This window comes from Salvelinus namaycush, chromosome 21 (genome assembly GCF_016432855.1).
Source record: "Salvelinus namaycush isolate Seneca chromosome 21, SaNama_1.0, whole genome shotgun sequence".
NCBI lineage: Eukaryota > Metazoa > Chordata > Actinopteri > Salmoniformes > Salmonidae > Salvelinus > Salvelinus namaycush.
Genome location: NC_052327.1, coordinates 46546429 through 46567776, shown reverse-complemented (window position 1 = coordinate 46567776; position 21348 = coordinate 46546429). Strand labels below are relative to the sequence as shown.

The 21348-nt window shown below is 46.1% G+C and overlaps 1 long non-coding RNA gene across 2 annotated transcripts in view; it reads left to right on the top strand.

Moving 5' to 3' along the window:
• LOC120066427 overlaps window positions 1-21348 on the top strand; it is a 69783-nt gene that overhangs the window by 24870 nt on the left and 23565 nt on the right. For both annotated transcript variants that reach the window (XR_005478769.1, XR_005478768.1), the window contains exon 4: window positions 20966-21018. This is a non-coding gene — a long non-coding RNA (uncharacterized LOC120066427). The remainder of the gene's footprint in view (window positions 1-20965; window positions 21019-21348) is intronic.

Sequence of the window (21348 nt, the reverse complement as noted above, 5' to 3'; positions counted from 1 at the left end):
ATTCCACACACATACACACACACAGACGCACACACACTCCCATGCAGACATCCGCACACCACCCCCTAAGGCGAGAGAAATCATGCTTCCAACATCTAGCTGCACTTCATTAGATTTGTTCATTAAATACGACTCACAAGTAATGACTTTTAACACCATTTGATTCCCAAATAGATTGCCCTTATTGGTAATTGCATTACTTTTATGATGAATATATAATGTAAAATGTAAAGCAGTGAGTGGGAGGGTTCAATATAACTGATTCAATATGGTGATATTTTATTTCACTCTCCATTCTGCCCACCCCTACAACAAAGACACCAGAGATGTTGAACAGGAATACCAGTATTTTCCATAGACAGATGGACAGATGGAAAGAGGTCTCATCTTTGTATCTGTGTCATTATTGCGTCTTTGACAACATCCCCATTTTTAAAGTAGTACATTTTCTACTTCAGTGTAAAGCTAATATTGGGGATTTACCTCCACCTGCAGTGCTGGAGTCGGGAACTAAATCGTGTCATTAATTTATTGTGGCCACTAGATGGCGGTGATATAGCTTAAAGCCATTTACAAACCATGTCACTCAATTTGAAGACAATGCTCTGATCATTGGCTCATTTCTCCCAACCCATAGGAATCCCACCCAGTTAACTACTTTAAAATGGTGAAAGACCTCAATGGAAATGTCCATGCTGCAACAGGTTGTACCCAAGTTGAGTCCTGTAACTATCTCTATGGTATTTCCAAAAATGTATATGATTTACCGACATTTAGGCCTACATTAATTCTGGAATGTGTAGATCAAAGGAGTCATGCCTTGAGTTTACTCACAAAGGTTTAACTATATAGTACCAACTGTATAGATATCAGCAAGTACAATACCAAAAGGAGACAAATACATTATAACGCAGTAATAGGCTACAGATGATGCTTGCCCTTATGCTTGACATTCAGTTTGACGTCTATTCCAGTTACAAGACAATGCCTTTAAATGCAATGTGTAATTATTGCCCATGGTATGGTGTGGTGGCATGCAGATGCTTCTCTGCAGGACATATCTTTATGAGATTCAGAGGTCAATAGTCTTCAGTGGGGCAGGCAGGCAGGGTGGGCTGTGTCCCCTGTCATTCTCACTGCAGCTAGCTTTACTGGGCTTTTACGAGGACAGCTATCTCTTTCTTTCTTTATCTCTTCTCTCCATCAGTCATTTTTTATTTATTCTTCCTACTTCCTACTTCTTCCTACTTGGCCTGTTTGTTTTATTTTGCAATCAGTGACATTCAGGGATACGACTCTAGTAAGCTTGATTCTCAGATTCAGGACCCAGTGCTCTGTAGCCTGGCTTTAGACTATTGCACAATAGTCAGTGCCCTTGATGTCCCTCTCAGCGGAACTGCAGTGTCAGCCTAAGGGCTTCGGTGGTAAAGTATGCAGGCAGCTCTGCCTTCAGTGCCATGCATAATTATACTGTCTGTCCGGTGGCTGGGGAGAGTCCCCAGGTGAAGCAGGGGGGATGCTGAAGCTGCTTCTATAATGTGTGTCAGTGCTGAGACTCAGATCTGCAGACACAAAGAGCCATCTCTGGAGTGGTTCTCTCGTAGAATCCTCTGACCCACTTCTGCATGCCACGCTCACATCAAACACAACAACAAGAGAGAGTGTGTGTCTTTGTATGTATGTACAGTACCAGTCAAAAGTTTGGACACACCTACTCATTCAAGGGTTTTTCTTTATTTTTACTATTTTCTACATTGTAGAATAATAGTGAAGACATCAAAATGTGCCTAAGACGGCGCCGACAGAGATGGTCGCCTCGCTTCGAGTACTTAGGAAACTATGCAGTATTTATTTTTTTATGTATTATTTCTTACATTGTTACCCCAGGAAATCTTAAGTCTTACTACATACAGCCGGGAAGAACTATTGGATATAAGAGCGACGTCAATTTACCAACATTACGACCAGGAATACGACTTTCCTGAAGGACAATGGATCTAATCCCAAAAGCCGTCCCAAAACAACGACACCGATGAAGGGGCAGACGGAGCGGTCTTTTGGTCGGGCTCTGAAGACGTGCACATTGCCCATCGCTCCCGAGTGTACTACTCGCCAATGTCCAGTCTCTTGACAACAAGGTAGATGAAATTCGAGCAAGGGTTGCCTTCCAGAGAGACATCAGAGATTGTAACATTCTCTGTTTCACGGAAACATGGCTCTCTCGGGATATGTTGTCGGAATCGGTTCAGCCACCGGGCTTCTCCATGCTTAGTGCCGACAGAGATAAACACCTCTCTGGGAAGAGGAAGGGCGGGGGTGTATGTCTCATGATTAATGTGGTGTAATCATAACAACATACAGGAACTCAAGTGCTTCTGCTCACCCGACCTAGAATTCCTTACAATCAAATGCCGGCAATATTGTCTACAAGGAGAATTCTCGTCAGTTATCGTCACAGCTGTGTGCATTCCCCCTCAAGCAGACACCAAGACGGCCCTCAAGGAACTTCACTGGACTCTATGTAAACTGGAAACCATATATCCTGAGGCTGTATTTATTGTAGTTGGGGATTTTAACAAAGAAAATTTGAGAACAAGGCTACCTAAATTCTATCAGCATATTGATTGCACTACACGCAGGGGTAATACACTCGATCACTGCTACTCTAACTTCCGCGATGCGTACAAAGCCCTCCCCCGCCCTCCCTTCGGCAAATCCAACCACAACGCCATCTTGCTCCTACCGTCTTATAGGCAGAAACTAAAAAATGATGTACCAGTGAGTAGAACCTTTCAACGCTGGTCTGACCAATCGGAATCCACGCTTCAAGATTGTTTTGATCACGCGGCCTGGGACATGTTCCGGTCAGCTTCAGATAACAACATCGATATATACACTGACTCAGTGAATGAGTTCATAAAGAAGTGCATTGGATATTTTGTACCCACTGTGACTATTAAAACGTACCCCAACCAGAAACCGTGGATGGATGGCGGCATTCACGCGAAACTGAAAACGCGAACCAATGCATTTAACCATGAAAAGAGGTCTGGGAATATGGCTGAATATAAACTGTGTAGTTATTCCCTCCTCAAGGCAATCAAACAAGCGAAGTGCTGGTACAGGGACAAAGTGGAGTCGCAATTCAATGGCTCAGACACGAGACGTATGTGGCAGGGTCTACAGGAAATCACAGACTACAAAAAGAAAACCAGCCACGTCACGGACACCGACGTTGCGCTTCCAGACAAACTAAACACCTTTGCCCAATCTGAGGATAATACAGTGCCACCGTCACGGCCCGCTAACAAGGACTGCGCCCCCCCCCCCCCCCCCCCCCTTCTCCGTGACCGACGTCAGTAACACATTTAAACATGTTAACCCTTGCAAGGCTGCTGGCCCAGATGGCATCCCTAGCCGCGTTCTCAGAGCATGCGCAGACTAGCTGGCTGGTATGTTTACGGACATATTCAATCGCTCCCTATCCCAGTCTGCTGTCCCCACGTGCTTCAAGATGGCCACAAGTGTTCCTGTACCCAAGAAGGCAAAGATAAATTAACTAAATGTCTACCTCCCCGTAGCACTCACTTCTGTCATCATGAAGTGCTTTGAGAGACTAGTCAAGGATCATATCACCTCCACCTTACCGGCCACCCTAGACCCACTTCAATTTGCATACCGCCGCAACAGGTCCATAGACGATGCAATCGCCATCACACTGCACACTGCCCTATTCCATCTGGACAAGAGGAGTACCTATGTAAGAATGCTGTTCATTGACTACAGCTCAGCCTTCAACACAATAGTACCCTCCAAGCTCATCATCAAGCTGGAGGCCCTGGGTCTCAACCCCACCCTGTGCAATTGGGTCCTGGACTTTCTGATGGGCCGCCCCCCAGGTGGTGAAGGTAGGAAACAACATCTCCACTTCGCTGACCCTCAACACTGGGGCCCCACAAGGGTGCGTGCTCAGCCCCCTCCTGTACTCCCTGTTCACCCACGACTGCGTGGCCATGCTCACCTCCAACTCAATCATCAAGTTTACAGACGACACAACAGTAGTGGGCTTGATTACCAACAACGACGAGACAGCCTACAGGGAGGAGGTGAGGGCCCTCGGAGTGTGGTGTCAGGAAAACAACCTCTCACTCAACATTAACAAAACAAAGGAGATGATCGTGGACTTCAGGAAACAGCAGAGGGAACATCCCCCTGTCCACATCGAAGGGACAGCAGTGGAGAAGGTGGAAAGTTTTAAGTTCCTCTGCTTACACATCACAGACAAACTGAAATGGTCCACCCACACAGACAGTGTGGTTGCGCCTCTTCAACTTCAGAAGGCTGAAGAAATTTGGCTTGTCACCCAAAACCCTGACACATTTTTACAGATGCACAATTGAGAGCATCCTGTCGGGCTGTATCACAGCCTGTTACGGCAACTGCACAGCCCTCAACCGCAATGCTCTCAAGAGGGTGGTGCGGTCTGCACAACGCATCACCGGGGGCAAACTACCTGCCCTCCATGACACCTACAGCACCCGGTGTCACAGGAAGGCAAAAAAGATCATCAAGGACAACAACCACCCAAGCCACTGCCTGTTCACACCGCTACCATGCAGAAGGTGAGGTTAGTACAGGTGGATCAAAGCTGGGACCGAGAGACTGAAAAACAGCTTCTATCTCAAGGCCATCAGACTGCTAAACAGCAATCACTAACTCAAGAGAGGCTGCTGCCTACGTTGAGACCCAATCACTGGACACTTTAATAAATGGATTACTAGTCACTTTAAACAATGCCACTTTAAATAATGCCACTTTAATAATGTTTACATATCTTACATTACTCATATCATATGTACAGTATGTATTGTATTTATACCATCTATTGCACCTTGCCTATGCCGCTCGGCCATCGCTCATCCATATATTTATATGTACGTATTCTCATTCATCCCTTTAGATTTGTGTGTATGAGGTAGTTGTTGGGAAATTGTTAGATTACTTGTTAGATATTACTGCACTGTCGGAACTAGAAGGACAAGCATTCACTACACTCGTATTAACATCTGCTAACCATGTGTATGTGATCAATAACATTTGATTTGATTTGAAAACAATGAAATAACACATATAGAATCATTCCATTTGCACACACTGTATATAGATTTTTCTATTGTGTTATTGACTGTACTTTTGTTTATCCCATGTGTAACTCTGTGTTGTTTTTTGTAGCACTGCTTTGCTTTATCTTGGCCAGGTCGCAGTTGTACATGAGAACTTGTTCTCAACTGGAGTACCTGGTTAAATAAAGGTGAAAAAAAAAAAAATGTAGTAACCAGAAAAGTGTTAAACAGTCAAATCTTTGGACACGTCTACTCATTCAAGGGTTTTTCTTAATTTTTTACTATTTTATACATTGTAGAATAATAGTGAAGATATCAAAACTATGAAATAACACATACGGAATCTTATAGTAACCAAAAAAGTGTTAAACAAATCAAAATGTATTTTATATTATTCAAAGTAGCTACCCTTTGCCTTGATGACAGCTTTGCACACTCTTGCCATTCTCTCAACCAGCTTCATGAGGAATGCTTTTCCAACAGTCTGCTGAGCACTTGTTGGCTGCTTTTCCTTCACTCTGTGGTCCAACTCAACTCAAACCATTATAATTGGGTTGAGGTCAGGTGATTGTGGAGCCCAGCACTCCATCACTCTCCTTACTGTTCAAATAGCCCTTAAACAGCGTGGAGGTGTGCTTTGGGTCATTGTCCTGTTGAAAAACAAATTATAGTCCCACTAAGCGCAAACCAGATGGGATGACGTATCGCTGCAGAATTCTGCGGTAGCCAAGCTGGTTAAGTGTGCCTTGAATTCTAAATAAATCACTGACAGTGTCACCAGCAAAGTACCCCCACACCATCACACCTCCTTCTCCATGCTTCATGGTGGGAACCACACATACGGAAATCATCCGTTCACCTACTCTGCGTCTCACAAAGACACACGGTTGGAAAAATCTCAAATTTGGACTCATCAGACCAAAGGACAGATTTCCATCGGTCTAATGTCCATTGCTCGTGTTTCTTGGCCCAAGCAAGTCTCTTATTCTTATTGGTGTCCTTTAGTAGTGGTTTCTTTGCAGAAATTCGACCATGAAGGCATGATTCACGCAGTCACCTCTGAACAGTTGATGTTGAGATGTGTCTTTTACTTGAACTCTGTGAAGCATTTATTTGGACTGCAGTTAACTCTAATGAACTTATCCTCTGCAGCAGAGGTAACTCTGGGTCTTCCTTTCCTGTGGCGGTCCTCATGATAGCCAGTTTCATCATTGTGCTTGATGGTTTTTGCGACTGCACTTGAAGAAACTTTCATAGTTCTTCTGCCGGATTGACTGACCTTCATGTCTTAAAATGATGATGAACTGTCATTTCTCTTTGCTTATTTGAGCTGTTCTTGCCATAATATGGACTTGGTCTTTTACCAAATAGGGCTATCTTCTGTATACCACCCCTACCTTGTCACAACACAAATGATTGGCTCAAACACATTAAGAGGGAAATAAATTCCACAAATGTACTTTTACCTGTTAACTGAAATACATTCCAGGTGACTACCTCATGAAGCTGGTTGAGAGAATGCCAAGAGTGTGCAAAGTTGTCATCAAGACAAAGGGTGGCTACTTTGAAGAATCTCAAATATAAAATATTGTAAAAACTAAGAAAAACCCTTGATATGTAGGTGTGTCCAAACCTTTGACTGGTACTGAATGTATGAGTGTTTGTGTACGTCCATGATCATACGTAATATGGATAAATTTGTACGCATGCACATGTGTTTCACTGGCGTGGCGTCCCTGTGTCCAACACACCCAGCACATGTCATCGACATGTAGTCTGTTTTCATCATGAAATTGATGTCTGTGCCAGTGCCAGTGACCACACAGTCACTGCCCCACCTGGAACTCCAGTGGTGGCAGTCCTGTCAGCCAGAGTGCCATCTCAGTGGAGAGAGAGCCAGGAGGGGGTGAGTCAGACAGAAAGGGCGCTGGGTAAGGTGGATCTTTCTGGAGGATCTCTGAGACGGTCTGACATACAGGGTGGCTGCTCCCCACCTAGCATTCCCCTGGTACATCTCCCTTGGTAGAGCTTTTATTGCTGGCTTGCTGGCTGGTTGATCCTCTCTGATACCCAAGCCACTGATATAGAGGCTCACCCACCACCACCACCCCTCATGTGCCCCCTTCAAAGATGGCACCCCCCCCCCTCCTCTCTGGCCCCTCAACACACAACACAACACATTAGCCAGCCAGAGAGAGCTAGTATTACCGGGCCTAGATTACTGGAGATTGAGAGCTATGAGAGTCAAACCCCCACACATTTAATGGCATGGTTCAGTCTCTGCCCGGGCCAGCATCTCTCCATGACTCCCAAGGTCAGGCTAAAGCAGAGGACACTGCAGTGCAGTCTCTCTGGATGGAACCAGCACCTCTCCATGGTGAATAGATAGAGAGAGGAGTGTCTATCTTTCCCTATTACCAAGGGTTTGTCCAAAATGGCAGTCTATTCTCTACCAGAGCCCTTGTAAAAATGTGTGCACTAGGTAGGGAATAGGGTGCTATTTCAGTGTAGCCCAAAGCCTTCCTGCTGTATTTCCAAACACAAATGAAAGTTTACACCCCCGCCGCAGTAGTATGAGGAAATCTGAATAGTTTTTTTTATTTCTTGTAGAATTTTTCATTTTAATTTAAATGTTTTTTATTTATATATATTTTTTTCTGTGATGGCACCGGAGGGGAAGGCTGCCGTCTTATCGGCTTTTAACCAACCATGTTATTTTGTTTGTTTTTTCGCGTTGTTCGTAACTTGTTTTGGACATAATGTTGCTGCTACAGTCTCTTATGACCTTCTGGACATCAGAACTGCGATTGCTCACCTCAAACTGGACGAAGAGTTCTTCTTCAATGAGTCGGAAGGGAGGGATATAATATAGACACCTGACCAGGCCCAGATCCCCGTTATTCGCTTGAGAAGGAGATCAGATTGCCTTGTGAGGATCAGGCGATGAGTGGCCAATCTGCCTTTGCCCTCCATCCTGCTAGCTAATGTTCAATCGCTGGAAAATGGGACCAACTGAAAGCACGTCTATCCTACCAACGGGACATTAAAAACTGTGATATCTTATGTTTCACCAAGTTGTGGCTGAATGACAACATTAAGAACATACAGCTGGCAGGTTATCAGTGGCGTGCCATGGGCCTGGGGCCTGGGCCTTCAGTGAGTTCCTACACAGTCCCACCCGAATTAATCCACCTCTTATTACCATCATTATGATGCCATGGCTCTAGACACTATACATTTAGACAGAAACGCAGTATAACCAGGCGTTGTGTCACCTTGAAATTGACATTTTTAGTCAGAGAATTGCAGGGGAAGAGTACAATACAGTACAGTTCAACTAATAGGCAAGAACATAGTCGAGTGCAACAGAGTTATATTAATATTATTCTTCTATCCATTTCTGGTCCACAAACTTTGAGCTTTAAGTCCAAAAAAAAAAAATACAGTGTGTTCACTAAACAGCGCATTGTCGCACCCAAAGCAGTTTCACCATGATGATAAAGACACATAACTATTCACTGAAAATAAAAGAAAGAAAACAAATAATTTGCAACAAGCTATTTGCAAGCTATTTGCCATTTTATTTTGTTAATATATAGGCTATTTAATATTAACGAAATAAAATGCGAAACATACATACACATTTAATAAAAAATAAAATGCATTGTATGCCTACTCACCAAAGACTGATTATTTGAACACAAAATCCTTCCTCCTTTCTTTCCTCAAGAAGACTTCAATGACTCTGTTGTACAGTCTATCTGTGCGTTTTAGTTCCACCAATAAGTCCTTTTCTATCGACATGGAGGCTAATGCTGAAAGCCGAGTCTGTCCAGTAGCATTTCTGGAATACGTTTTGATTCGCTTTAAGGCCGAGAATGACAGAAGCCGTGGACACAGGGATAGTCACTGTCACACATGCCAATGTGTAAAGTTGCCCCATGTCCTCATTCAGATTTTTCTGCTTAAGGAAATCAAGGAGATCAGAGGGACTTTTCCCTTCAAAATCAGTCATAGCATACATTACAGTCAGTTCTGTTTTTAGCTTGGATAGGTCAAACAGTGTTCCGTGACTCTCTGTTAAGCTGGAGAAGGCTGTTTGCGGGAATTTTTTCCGGTAGGTCTGAAAGTGCTGGGGGTCCAGGAGGGAGAGAAACATTAATTTTTCGTGGTCTTGAAACCTGTTTCGTATCTGGCAAAGAATGTTGTTCAGAATATTGCTGTGGAGTTGTTGGTAGTATGTGCGAGGGTCTCCTTGTGCTGGGCCTCTGCGTGCGCTGGGTGAACTTGAGATGCGCGCTGTGTCATCGTAGATTTGACTGAACCTGCGCCTCTCTCGCTCAATTGTGTCACAAAACTCGTTCACCCTTGTCAGGCAGAATTGTACATCCAAAGTTTGTTTCTGTAGAATTCCAAAAAGCACATCCGAATAATTAAAAATCCCATTGAATGTTTCAAGCAAAAAACAAAACTTAAAATCATCCAAACGTGCATTAAATCCATCAGCCATAAGCACAGTATCCCCGTCATGGTCATCATGATGTTCCAGTAAGTGGTTAAACAGCTCCTTTAGGGCAACTCTCTTTTCAAAGACTGCATTGACCAATCTAGATGTATATTGCCACCTCGTTGGTGCAACCTTAGGAAGATGACGCTTGCAGATGTCATCCAGCAGTTGCGTGCGCTTAGGGGATCGTGAGAAAAATGCTGCAAGGCCATTGAGGTTGGCAAAGAAGACCTTGCATTCTTTAAGCTTTGAGGCTCCTTGAGTCAGTACTAAATTTAGTCGATGTGCATAGCAGTGAATGAATAAGGCCATCGGTGCCCTCTCCTTAATTTTAGCCTGCACCCCATTGAGTCCAGATGCCATGACTGCTGCGCCATCAAAACACTGTGCCACAACTTTATCCAGACTACATTCATTTTCCTCCAAGAAACAGAAAATAAGAGCGGCAATGTCATCAGCTCGCTTGCCGCTTGTCACATCTTCAAATCGGATAAATCGCTCCTTGACTCCTGTGTCCGTCACATAACGCAGGACGAGTGAGAGCTGTGCTGCATTTCCCACATCTGTTGTCTCGTCCACCATAACAGCAACAAAGGGAGCTTTTTTAATCTCCATTTTGATCTCTTCTCCCATCACTTCAGCAATAGCATAAATTAGGTAATTTTGTATTTTGCCTGACGTCCCAATGAACACTTTGTTAGTGGACAGGTGGTATTGTAAATCTGTGTTGCTTTCAGAAAGAAAAGAAAGAAGCTCCACGTAGTTCCCTTTGTTTGTGGAGTCAGCACTTTCATCGTGTCCCCTAAATGAAAGTTCCTGTTTACCCAAAAACATGACACAATCAATGAGTCTTTTCAATATTTCCCTATTTTTCTTCACCTTTTCATTGTGCAGCTCCGTTGCCCTGCGCGCTTGTTCGTTGAGCTGTAGATCCACTCGGGTGTCCCCAAAAGTTTTCAAAAGCACCATTGCTTGTAAGTGCCCAGCCGTACTTTGGTGTCTCGTTGCTGCCTTGGTTAGACAACTCAAGTTTGCAAAGCCAGTGTGGCTCCAAACACCAAATCGATCACTTGCAAATAATAGGCATTCCCAGCAGTACAGTTTGCAGTGCTTCTCGGAGCCTGTGAGCCATTGATAGCGCCACTTTCGCCACTTTGAAAGTGGCGAACGAACCCCTTTCCCGCCTGTGACAGGCTTTGTAGCGTCGGCGTCGGGCGACCTCTCCTTACAATGTCTAACTTTTCTTGAAAAGTTCGTCTTGAGAATGGCGTTATAATTATATCCTCGACCAAATCGATATCTTCTCCTCCTTCCGCCATTGTGGGTTGAAAATACAGCTTAGTAGTACGCGAATTAATTCGTTTATCAAATTCAGTTTCCTAGTTCTGAGGTTCTGCATAGACCTGCCCATAGGACCTGCCTCTCAATATTGGTAATCCAATCAAAAGACGTGCACGCACTACGCCTGCTAGCTGGCTCCTGTGTAACACTGGAGCCAGCCAGCAGGCGTACAATAGCCAACTCTAAAGCTGATTGGTTGACACAAAATTTTAATTTCCATTCACTTTAAGCTACAAGCGCCCGCACTGTTGATTCTGAAGGCCTGAGGGCAGATTTTAGACCCCTGGCAACACATGATGGCTGAATATGATTGGATAAAAGATCTAACATAAAGACCAGCCCTCCAAATCTCAACCTGGGGCTGGAAGCAGTGCAACCAAGAGGAAAGCTATGAAATGAAGAGTATAACTCTTACTCTTGGGAATAGTTTAATACATATTTGTGGGAAAATATATTTAAATTTTTTTTATATTCTGATGATGTTTAGGCCAGCAGAGAAGGCCTTGCTGGCCCTGACGGCCCACCACTGCAGGTTATACACTCTATCCGCAGGACAGAGCAGCAGCGTCTGGTAAGACACGGGGCAGGGGCATATGCATTTATGTAAACAACAGCTGGTGCATGGTATCTAAGGAAGTCTTGATGTTTTACTCGCCTGAGGTAGAGTATCTCATGATAAGCTGTAGACCACACTATCTACCTATTTTTCGTAGCTGTCTACATACCACCACAGACCAATGCTGGCACTAAAACCGCACTCAATGAGCTGTATACCGCCATAAGCAAACAGGAAAACGCTCATCCAGAGGCGGCGCTCCTGGTGGCCAGGGACTTTAATGCAGGGAAGCTTAAATCAGTTTTACCTCATTTTTATCAACATATTAAATGTGCAACCAGAGGAAAACAATTCTAGACCACCTTTACTCAACACACAGAGACGTGTACAAAGCTCTCCCTCGTCCTCCATTTGGCAAATCTGACCATAATTCTATCCTCCTGATTCCTGTTTACAAGCAAAAATGTAAGCAGGAAGCACCAGTGACTCGGTCTATAAAAAAGTTGTCAGATAAAGCAGATGCTAAACTACAGGACTGTTTAGCTAGCACAGACTGTAATATGTTCTGGGATTCTTCCTGTGGCATTGAGGAGTACACCACATCAGTCACTGGCTTTATCAATAAGTGCATCGAAGACGTCATCCCCACAGTGACTGTACGTACATAACCCAACCAGAAGCCATGAATTACAGGCAACATTCGCACTGAGCTAAAGGGTAGAGCTGCCGCTTTCAAGGTGTGGGACTCTAACCCGGAAGCTTATATGAAATCCCGCTATGCCCTCAGACGTACCATCAAACAGGCAAAGTATCAATACAGGACTAAGATTGAATTGTACTACCCCCGCTCCGAACCTCGTCGGATGTGGCAGGGCCTGCAAACTATTACAGACTACAAAGGGAAGCACAGCCGCGAGCTGCCCAGTGAAACGAGCCTACCAGACGAGCTAAATAACTTCTATGCTCTCTTCGAGGCAAGTAACACTGAAAAAATGCATGAGAGCATCAGCTGTTCCGATGTGAGTAAGACCTTAAAACAGGTCAACATTCACAAGGCCGCAGGGCCAGACGGATTACCAGGACGTGTACTCCGAACATGCGCTGACCAACTGGCAAGTGTCTTCACTGACATTTTCAACCTCTCCCTGTCTGAGTCTTTAATACCAACATATTTCAACCAGACCACCATAGTCCCTGTGCCCAAGAACACAAAGGTAACCTGCCTAAATGACTACCGACCCGTAGCACTCACATCTGTAGCCATGAAATGCTTTGAAAGGTTGGTGGCTCACAACAACACCATTATCCCAGAAACCCTAGACCCACTCCAATTTGCACCAACAGATCCATAGATGATGCAATCTCTATTCCACACTGCCCTTTCCCACCTGGACAAAAGGAACACCTATGTGAGAATACTATTCATTGACTACAGCTCAGCGTTCACCATAGTGCCCTCAAAGCTCATCACTAAGCTAAGGACCCTGGGACTAAACACCTCCCTCTGCAAATGGATCCTGGACTTCCTGACGGGCCACCCCCAGGTGGTAAGGGTAGGTAACAACACGTCTGCCACGCTGATCCTCAACACGGGGGCCCCTCAGGGGTGCGTGCACAGTCCCGTCCTGTACTCCCTGTTCACTCATGACTGCACGGCCAGGTATGACTCCAACACCATCATTAAGTTTGTTGATGACACAACAGTGGTAGGCCTGATCACCGACAACGATGATACAGCCTATAAGGAGGAGACCAGAGACCTGACCCTGTGGTGCAGGGACAACAACCTCTCCCTGAACGTGATCAAGACAAAGGAGATGATTGTGGACTACAGGAAAAGGAGGACCAGGCATGCCCCCATTCTCATCGACGGGGCTGTAGTGGAGCAGGTTGAGAGCTTCAAGTTCCTTGGCGTCCACATCACCAACAAACTAACATGGTCCAAGCACACCAAGACAGTTGTGAAGAGGGCACGACAAAACCTACTCCCCCTCAGGAGAAAAGATTTGGCATGAGTCCTCAGATCCTCAAAAGTACATCACCTGGGCCAAGCTTCCTGCCATCCAGGACCTCTATACTAGGTGGTGTCAGAGTAAGGCCTTAAAAATTGTCAAAGACTTCAGCCACCCTAGTCATATACTGTTCTCTCTGATACCGCACGGCAAGTGGTACCGGAGCGCCAAGTCTAGGTCCAAGAGGCTCCTAAATAGCTTCTACCCCCAAGCCATAAGACTCCTTAACAGCTAATCAAATGTCTACACAGACTATTTGCATTGCCCCTGCCCCCGTCCTTCTACGCTGCTGCTACTCTCTGTTTGTAACGATTGTTCTCCTCCTCGTCTGAGGAGGAGCAGGGATCGGACCAAAACGCAGCTTTTGTGGAGTACATAATGAATTTATTCAAACAAGACGAACACGAAGTACACTTGAATAAATTACAAAATAACAAAAACGACGTAGACCGACCTGGACATGAGAACTTACATAACACGAAGAACGCACGAACAGGAACAGACTAAACAAACAAAACAGTCCCGTGTGGTACAGACACGGAAGACAATCACCCACAAACAAACGGTGTGAACAGCCTACCTTAATATGGTTCTCAATCAGAGGAAACGTCAAACACCTGCCCCTGATTGAGAACCATATAAGGCTAAATAACAATGAACCTAAACATAGAAACAAATAACATAGACTGCCCACCCAGCTCACGTCCTGACCAACTAAACAAAGCTAAACAAAAGGAAAATAAGGTCAGGAACGTGACAGTACCCCCCCCCCCCCCCCCCAAAATGCGGACTCCGGCCGCAAAATTGAACCTATAGGGGAGGGTCTGGGTGGGCATCTGTCCACGGTGGCGGCTCTGGCTCTGGACGTTTTCCCCACCCCACCATAGTCAATCCCCGCTTCCGTAGCCTCCTCCCAATGGCCACCCTCCAAATTAACCCACCTGGATTAAGGGACAGCACCGGACTAAGGGGCAACACCGGACTGAGGGGCAGCACCGGACTGAGGGGCAGCACCGGACTGAGGGGCAGCACCGGACTGAGGGGCAGCACCGGACTGAGGGGCAGCACCGGACTGAGGGGCAGCTCCGGACTGAGGGACAGCTCCGGACTGAGGGACAGCTCCGGACTGTCTAACGGCTCTGGCTGGTCATGGCTTGCTGACGGCTCTGGCTGCTCATGGCTGGCTGACGGCTCTGGCTGCTCATGGCTGGCTGACGGCTCTGGCTGCTCATGGCTGGCTGACGGCTCTGGCTGCTCATGGCTGGCTGACGGCTCTGGCTGCTCATGGCTGGCTGACGGCTCTGGCTGCTCATGGCTGGCTGACGGCTCTGGCTGCTCATGGCTGGCTGACGGCTCTGGCTGCTCATGGCTGGCTGACGGCTCTGGCTGCTCATGGCTGGCTGACGGCTCTTGCTGCTCATGGCTGGCTGACGGCTCTGGCTGCTCATGGCTGGCTGACGGCTCTGGCTGCTCATGGCTGGCTGACGGCTCTGGCTGCTCATGGCTGGCGGACGGCTCTGGCTGCTCATGGCTGGCGGACGGCTCTGGCTGCTCCTGTCTGGCGGGCGGCTCTGGCTGCTCCTGTCTGGCGGAAGGCTCTGGCGTCTCCTGTCTGGCGGAAGGCTCTAGCGGCTCCTGTCTGGCGGACGGCTCTAGCGGCTCCTGTCTGGCGGACGGCTCTAGCGGCTCCTGTCTGGCGGACGGCTCTAGCGGCTCCTGACTGCTCAGGACAGACGGGCGGCTTTGAAGGCTCAGGACAGACGGGCGGCTTTGAAGGCTCAGGACAGACGGGCGGCTTTGAAGGCTCAGTACAGACGGGCAGCGCAGGCGGTGCTTGGCAGACGGACAGCTCAGACGGCGTTGGGCAGACGGGCAGTTCAGGCGCTGCTGGGCAGACGGCAGACTCTGGCCGGCTGAGGCGCACTGTAGGCCTGGTGCGTGGTGCCGGAACTGGAGGTACCGGGCTAAGGACACGCACCTTAAGGCTAGTGCGGGGAGCAGCAACAGGACGCACAGGACTCTGGAGACGCACAGGAGGCTTGGTGCGTGGTGCCGGAACTGGTGGTACCAGGCTGGAGACACGCACCATAGGGCTAGTGCGTGGAGGAGGAACAGGGCTCTGGAGACGCACAGGAGGCTTGGTGCGTGGTGCCGGAACTGGTGGTACCGGGCTGGAGACACGCACCATAGGGCTAGTGCGTGGAGGAGGAACAGGGCTCTGGAGACGCACAGGAAGCCTGGTGCGTGGTGTTGGCACTGGTGGTAATGGGCTGGGGCGGGGAGGTGGCGCCGGATATACCGGACCGTGGAGGCATACTGGCTCCCTTGAGCACCGAGCCTGCCCAACCTTACCTGGTTGTATTCTCCCCGTAGCCCGACCAGTGCGGGGAGGTGGAATAACCCGCACTGGGCTGTGTTGGCGAACCGGGGACACCATGCGTAAGGCTGGTGCCATGTATGCCGGCCCGAGGAGACGCACTGGAGACCAGACGCGTTGAGCCGGCTTCATGGCACCTGGCTCAATGCCCAATCTAGCCCTGCCAGTGCGGGGAGGTGGAATAACCCGCACCGGGCTATGCACACATACAGGAGACACCGTGCGCTTTACCGCATAACACAGTGTCTGCCCGTACTCTCGCTCTCCACGTTAAGATCGGGAAGTGGGCGCAGGTCTCCTACCTGACTTCGCCACACTACCCTTTAGCCCCCCCCCCCCCCCCCCCCCCCCCCCAAGACATTTTTGGGCTTGACTCACAGGCTTCCGTGCTAGCCGCGTACCTTCATAACGCCGGTTCCTCTCTCCGGTTGCCTCTGCTCTCCTAACTGCCTCCAGCTGTTCCCATGGGAGGCGATCTTTTCCAGCCAGGATCTCCTCCCATGTGTAGCAACCCTTGCCGTCCAAAACGTCCTCCCATGTCCATTCCTCCTTCGTGCGCTGCTGCTGCTTTCTCCACCGCTGCTTGGTCCTTGGTTGGTGGGTGATTCTGTAACGATTGTTCTCCTCCTCGTCTGAGGAGGAGCAGGGATCGGACCAAAACGCAGCTTTTGTGGAGTACATAATGAATTTATTCAAACAAGACGAACACGAAGCACACTTGAATAAATTACAAAATAACAAAAACGACGTAGACCGACCTGGACATGAGAACTTACATAACACGAAGAACGCACGAACAGGAACAGACTAAACAAACGAAACAGTCCCGTGTGGTACAGACACGGAAGACAATCACCCACAAACAAACGGTGTGAACAGCCTACCTTAATATGGTTCTCAATCAGAGGAAACGTCAAACACCTGCCCCTGATTGAGAACCATATAAGGCTAAATAACAATGAACCTAAACATAGAAACAAATAACATAGACTGCCCACCCAGCTCACGTCCTGACCAACTAAACAAAGCTAAACAAAAGGAAAATAAGGTCAGGAACGTGACACTGTTATTATCTATGCATAGTCACTTTAATAACTCACCTACCTCAATTACCTTCACACCGGTGCCCCCGCACATTGACTCTGTATTTTATTTAATGCTGCTCTTTAATCATTTGTTATTCTTGTCTCTTACTTTTTTTTTGGTATTTTCTTAAAACTGCATTGTTGGTTAAGGGCTTGTAAGTAAGGACCTGTTGTATTTGGCGCATGTGACAAATAACATTTGATTTGATTTGATAGGACAAACTTCCAAATGTTCTGTGTTGTGTTGTCACACACACACACACATACACACACACACACACACACACACACACACACACACACACACACACACACACACACACACACACACACACACACACACACACACACACACACACACACACACACACTATCCTGGACTTGATAGAGTCTGCCTCTGTCGGTGACCCACTCATCTCCGGCTTCGCTCCTCTCTGTGATACCAACATTAAGCTGAACTGTGTGGGTGAGGAGCCGGTATTGGCATGCGACAATCTCTGCAGTAATAAAAAGAATGGGGGAGAGAGAGAAATAGAGTAAGATAGAGGGAGAGGGAGGGGCTGGGAAGAAGGAGAGAGAAATGGATGAATGGAGACTGTATGGACTGGTGCAGGGTGCAGCCCCATGAAGGGGGCACTCCTTCGGGCACACACCAGCGCTCTGTACCCACCACCCCTCCATGGGAGCCCAGACTGCAGGAATGCCAGGGCTGCAGCCATTCTGTGGGCTGCTCTGTCGCTTTGCATATCAATGAGCCCAGTGCTTTCTATAAGCACCTTAACGGAACAAGTTTCCCTTTGTGAGCCAACAGACCACTATTCAGATCAGACAGAAGGGTTGAGGAGGGTTGAGGAGTATTCTGTCTGTCTGTCTGTCTGTCTGTCTGTCTGTCTTTCATATGATCTACAGTGCTTTCGGGAAAGTATTCAGACCCCTTCCCTTTTTCAACATTTTGTTACGTTACAGCCTTTTTCTAAAATTGATTAAATGAAACATTTTCCTCATCAATACCCAATAATGACAAAGCGAAAACAAGTTTTTAGAATATTTTGCAAATGTATTAAAATTAAAAAGCAGAAATACCTTATTTACATAAGTATTCAGACCCTTTGCTATGAGACTCAAAATTCAGGTGCATCTTATTTCCACTGATCATCCTTGAGATGTTTCTACAACTTGATTGGAGTCCACCTGTGGTAAATTCAATTGATTGGACATGATTTGGAAAGGCACACACCAACCTGTCTATTTAAGGTCCACAGTTGACAGTGCATGTCAGAGCAAAAACCAAACCATGAGGTCGAAGGAATTGTCCGTAGAGCTCCGAGACAGGATAGTGTCGAGGAACAAATCTGCGGAAGGGTACCAAAACATTTCTGCAGCTTTGAAGGTCCCCAAGAACACAGTGGCCTCCATCATTCTTAAATGGAAGAAGTTTGGAACCACCAAGACTCTTCCTAGAGCTGACCGCCCAGCCAAACTGAGCAATCGAGGGAGAATGGCTTAGGTCAGGGAGGTGACCAAGAACCTGATGGTCACTCTGACAGATATCCAGAGTTCTTCTGTGGAGATGAGAGAACCTTCCAGAAGGACAACCATCTCTGCAGCACTCCACCAATCAGGCCTCTATGGTAGAGTGGCCAGGTTTTCACCCCGAGAGTAACGGGCAGATGGAGAGAGTCAACCAGGATGTGGGTAGGTTTCTGTGGTTTTCTCGCCGATCCACTTTTCATTTTCCATTTGTTTTGTCTTTGGTTTCAATCCCCCAATTACTTGTTCATTATTTAACCCTCTGTTCCCCCATGTTTGTTTGTGAGTAATTGTTTGTATGTATACGGTCCGTTATGTGGGCTCGCTTTATTGTATTGTATTTGGTCTATTTTTGAGTAAATTACATTTATTTACTCATATCTGCTGTCCTGCGCCTGACTCCTCTACACAAGCTACACACAGACCTCATTACACCAGGCTAGCCATCACAAAGAAACCTTTATCCCCTCAGAGGACAGGACACAGGATACTGCAGCACATACGACACGTGCTGAGAGTACCTAGAGTACACAGACATGGTGGCAGGATACACACAGGATACACACTGCAGTAGACACACACACACACACACTAAGGGTCAAACCATTGGTCGACATGTGAATACAGATTCATGACTGCTGGGAAGCTATTATAGGTTACTTTGGTATGAGTATGCTGAATTAGACAAGTATTCTGCTTTGGGGAGTCTTTGATAAAACATGAAATACAATTTAAGTTATCCTGTATGCTTTTAGTGCAATACTGGCAGTGTACTGTATACAAATGATGCCGAGACCCCATACTGAGAACAAAATACTATTACGTGTTCCTCTTCTTACTCCCTCTCCCTTAGCTCTGGTGCAGATTTAATGGAGTATCGCCACAACACATTTTACACCATCTTCAACATTCCACCGGTTGGGTGGTTTTAACTCATAACAAAAAAGACCGGGCTCTTACAGTAGGACAAATAATATATATTTTTTAAACGTAACCTTTATTTAACTAGGCAAGTCATTTAAGAACACATTCTTAGTTACAATGATGGCCTAACTGCCTTGTTCAGGGGCAGAACAACAGATTTTTACCTTGTCAGCTCAGGGATTCGATCTGGCAACCTTTCAATTACTGGCCCGATGCTCTAACCACTAGGCTACCTGCACTGGGCCCGTGATCAGCCCCCCCCCCCCTTGTCTACACAGTCTTTTTTCATTATGATCTAAAAGGCAAAAGTGGTCCTACATCAGCACTCATACTCTAATAGGCTTTATTAATACAGCCCTGGGCTCTATTGATGGATTTCTACCACTCTGGAGTCAGGACAGTTGTTAATCTCACTTTAATAATGTATACATACTGTTATCCATTTCATATGTATATACAGTATTCTAGTCGAGGCCTATCCTATTTTATTGCTGTACATATACTATTCTATCCACATATTCTTCAGATACTATATATTTTTAGATTTGCGTGTATTGTTTTTGATTGTTAGATATTACAGTCCTGTTGGAGCTAGGAACATAAGCATTTATCTACACCTGCAATAAGATCTGTTAAACATGTGTATGCGACCAATAACATTTGATTTGATTTATTTGTCCGAGAAATTGCCAATTGAATTAAGTGTGGCATTTAAGACCGTCGCTCAGCTACACACCATAGATTCATTCCACAGATTGATGTGAAGTCAATTGAATGCTCTGAGTCTAAAGTTACAGTGGCTGATGTTTTGTATTACAGAGCTGTGATGAGTTAAGCTCTCACATGCACACACACACACAGAGGCCTTGAGACTGGAACTGTTGGAGCAGATCAATACTAAAGATCAATGCACGGTAGAGCTGAAACCTTCGTCATCACACCTCCTTTGTCAGTCAGTGAAGCTTTTTGTTAGTTCTGTTGAAGATTGCAAAGGAGTCAACTGGAAGAAGATGAGACAGCTTTCCCGTGATAGTTGGTTCAGATGAAACTGTTAGTTTGTGTCCAGAAACATACAGTTCAAGGAGAGTATGTTTTTAAGGACACACTCTCACATACTTTTTCTCTCTCTCACACACACACCCTTTGCAGTAACAGTACCTTTTAATGTTGGTCAGGGATGGTATGTTCAGTGTTCAAGCCCCTTTATTAAGTTGTCAGTCATGTGTCAGTCTTAGCTCTGACACAGGAATGGAAAAGTCAAATCAATGCAGCTGTCGCCGTGTACCGCTAGGGTGTTTCTTGCGGTGGCTGTGGAGTTAACGCTAGTAGCTAAGACAATGGAAAGTGAGTATTGAGCAAATATCAATCAGATACAAACAGGTATCTTGAACTCACAGTATTTCATTTGTAGCAGAGAGAATGGATATCCTCTCATATAACATTTTTAATTATATAACATCTCAGTTGGTTCTAAGGTTCCTTTCTAATTCTTTCTAATCTTTCTTTTCAGGGCTTTTTCGGTGTTCACACAGACCTGATTCACAAGTATGGGAGAGTATGTGGGTAAGTGACGGACTGACACTGCATTTACATCACACCAAACCCAGGTGACTACAGGACACTGTATTTGACTTGTCTCATCCAGCATCTGACCCATCGTCTGATAGACATACAGTTGAAGTCGGAAGTTTACATATACCGTAGCCAAATACATTTAAACTCAGTTTTTCACTGACATTTAATCCTAGTAACAATTCCCTGTCTTAGGTCAGTTAGGATCACCACTTTATTTTAAGAATGTGAAATGTCATAATAATAGTAGAGAGAATGATTTATTTCAGCTTTTATTTCATTCATTACATTCCCAGTGGGTCAGAAGTTTACACTCAATTA